The sequence below is a fragment of the Bubalus kerabau genome, chromosome 11 (genome assembly GCF_029407905.1).
Source record: "Bubalus kerabau isolate K-KA32 ecotype Philippines breed swamp buffalo chromosome 11, PCC_UOA_SB_1v2, whole genome shotgun sequence".
Classification (NCBI taxonomy): domain Eukaryota; kingdom Metazoa; phylum Chordata; class Mammalia; order Artiodactyla; family Bovidae; genus Bubalus; species Bubalus kerabau.
In genome coordinates this window covers 80,173,240-80,176,497 of record NC_073634.1, presented here as the reverse complement: position 1 = coordinate 80,176,497, position 3,258 = coordinate 80,173,240, and the positions used below count along the sequence as shown (strand labels likewise).

The following is a 3,258-nucleotide window of genomic DNA, read 5'->3' as shown; positions in this document are numbered from 1 at the left end:
TGGCCTGGAGAATTCCATGGACTACAGTCCATGGGGTCGCAAAGAGTTGGTCACGACTGACCGACTTTCACTTCACTTCCACAGGTTAGGATTTAGCATTCTCCAACCAGCTAAGGCAGTTAATACTGACTACTTTCCAGCTTTAAAATACTGTTGCTATTGTATTCACTTCTGTTCTCTTTACCATTGTGTTTTGTCCTTTTATAATCGCTTTACAATTGATTTTCTATCTTTATTTAGTATTCATTATGGCTGAATTCAGTTTGTGTGATCAGCTGTCTATCTTTAAATGACAGTCCCCATCAACTTTTAGAGTTCAACTATTTTTTTGTTACTGTTGATAGGAATGTCAGAGTTTCTATTAATAGATATATTAGCCTATTTGAGGTCTACTTTTAAGTTGTCTGTTTCCTACAGGACAACTTTACCTAGATATTTGGTCAAATTGTAGCTAAAACTCAACTGGAAAACTTGAACATATTCCTTCTAGGCCAGTGCTTCTTCAGGCCTTCCCTTTATGTCCATGGATATCCTATTTTCCATGTTCCCGAACTATTCAGCCAGGTTGCCAATTTATCCCTTAGTTCAGTCTGTTAGTAAGGCACATTGATTTTTTTCTTCATGGCATTTCTCAAATGTGACCTTCCTATCTCTCACCATTTCTTTCTTCCTTTTCTAGGCTCTTGTTATGTGTTAATAGGATTATTGCAAAACAGCATATTGATGAGTTCTGTTCTCTCCCATCCTTCCCTTCCCCTCCTTTTTCCCTTGCTGAAGACCACTGCCATCAGGATAGCTTCTACCTGTGTATTTGCCCTCCCTTTCTCTTTGGATCAAATTTAGACTTGATTGTCAAAGTCTGGATATAGAAAATACTCAATAAACACTTGTGAAGGGAGCAACTAAATGGCATTCAGAGATCTCTATCAGAGCTTTTACTTTGCCTAACAACATTTTTGTCTAACTGAATAAGGTGGATCCTCTCCACTTGTCATGACGTTTCTCCCCATTTCTTGTGTAAATCCTCATTCCTACTTTAAGCTTGACCTTCCCTTAGTCTTTTTACCTCGCCACCCACATCTGCACTTCCTCAATGATCTACTTTATCTCTAAACACTCAAGGCATCTTGCCCTGAATGTCAAGAAAATATGGAGCTAGCTGTCTTAAAAAAATATGTTTGTCATCTGCTGTTTTGCATGCATCTGCATTTTCTTTCTCAAGCTCTTTGAGGGTAGGGATTACATCTACCATTTCTCTCAAACTTATCAGTATGTACATGAGTTGGCAGATACAAACTGGTATATTTTAATCTCTTTCTACAAAAATATCCTTATGCAAAGATGAGTAAGGACTTCACTCTAACTCATGTGCTTAAAAACTTTGTCATTTCATTGAATTTGACTAATTTTTTTTTTTTTGCATAAACTGTAATTTATTTGTGTCAATGTACTGAGTCCAAAATTTGACTCCACCACTTAGTACTATTACAGCTTTGGACTAGTTACTCAGCTTTTATATATATCGGTTTTCTCATTTTTAAAACAAATATGGTAGTTGTTTCAATCTTATTGTTGATAGGGGCAAATAAATTAGTTAATCTGTGTAAAGCACTCAAGACAGTGTGTTAGTTGCTCAGCTGTGTCCGACTCTTTGCGACCCCATGGACTGTAGCCTGCCAGGCTCCTCTGTCCATGTGATTCTCAAGGCAAGAATACTGGAGTGGGTTGCCATTTCCTTCTCCAACTCAAGACAGTGCTATGCAGTTATTAAGTGCTCAATAAATATTAGCTACTATTTAAAAAAAGATTATTTTCCTCTGATAAATTGCATTAACTTAATGCTTCAGAAATATGAACCATATTTATCCTGTGGTTTCAGAGAATCAGGGTGGGGCCACACAGCAGACCTTCATATAACAGAGTTGTTGAGTCATCAAGGCAACCATAGTGTGGTCCTGCTTGGAGAGACTGAACTCCAACAACTGAGCCTTGTCCCACATCACAGAGGAGCAGAGACCTGCATTTCCCACTTCTCTAGCCTCAATGTGGCCATCTCAGCCCACAGCCATCTCCACTCTTTAAAATACGTGGATTTGGATGATGGTTGTCCCTCAAAAGATTCCACGTAATGACACCCCTATACCCTGTGTGCCTGGATTTGGCTTTTATTTTAGGATTTCAAGAGTGCCCACTATAAAGAAGAAACACTTCTGTCTCATGATCAAACCTGGCTCTTTTGTTTTATTATTCAGAGTGTCTCCAAATTACAGTCCAGTGTTATCCCTCTGTGATTTTCAGGGGAGACTTGAACAGGGTAGGTTTTAGATTAAATCTTGGAACATTGGTGTTGCAGTAAGAAGTGAGGAAAAGAGAACAGAGGGACTAATAAAGGGATTAAGAAGTTGTTGTTTCATCACTAAATCGTGTCCTCTTTTACAATCTCATGGAGTGTAGCCCACCAGGCTCCTCTGTCCATGGGATTTCCCAGGCAAGAATACTGCAAGGATCTGCCCAACCAGGGATTGAACCTGCATCCTCCTGCATTGCAGCAGATTCTTTTACTAGTGAGCCACTGGGGAAGTCTGCCTGAGATGTAACCAGTCTGCCTGAGATGTAACCCAGAGTGCTATAAATTACCTCTACTTGAGATTTGCTTCTCAATGCATGTCTGCTCTAAGTATAAGTGCTCTGGTTCCCAAAATACTTCTTCCTTTTCATGTCCTTTGATAATCTCATTCCCTGAGATATTGCAGACTGGTGTGAATAGGTAAGTGCCCTTTAATTCTCTAAAGTTACATTCAGTGATATCATTTTAGCAGATTAAGAGGTGTTTCAGGAAGCATCAAGATTATGGTGTCTTCTTCTCAGTTATGGCACATGGAGAAGCCACTTGATTCCTGGAGGTAGAGAATGATGTCTCTCCTGAAGATAGAAGCATCTGTTATGTCCACTTATCTCAGCACAATGTCCATTTGAGGGAAACGCTGTGCTCTATCTCTGTTATGGAACTCATGTGTCCTTCAAGATCTTGTGCTGTAATGAGAATTAGGACAGGATACAACATCAGATTATGAGTTCATTCAGGGCAAGGATGGCTGAAGCCAATTGCCAACTTGACTTTTTCTAAAGGAAGCTGCGTGACTTGGGTGCTGTCTCTGGGTCCTTAGTCCTAGAGCCCTTCTATGAGGCCAAACCTTGAACATAGGAGGGAGGTGACTTATCTGAGATGCTCCTTCTTCCCTTTCCACTCACTGGTGG

General features: G+C 39.9%; 1 long non-coding RNA gene across 1 annotated transcript; it reads left to right on the top strand.

Moving 5' to 3' along the window:
• Window positions 1–1,986: 1,986 nt before the first annotated feature.
• Window positions 1,987–2,614, top strand: LOC129623416 (uncharacterized). The gene is made up of 3 exons (XR_008700517.1): window positions 1,987–2,103; window positions 2,253–2,314; window positions 2,455–2,614. It is a non-coding gene; the product is annotated as an uncharacterized LOC129623416 (long non-coding RNA).
• Window positions 2,615–3,258: the final 644 nt, after the last annotated feature.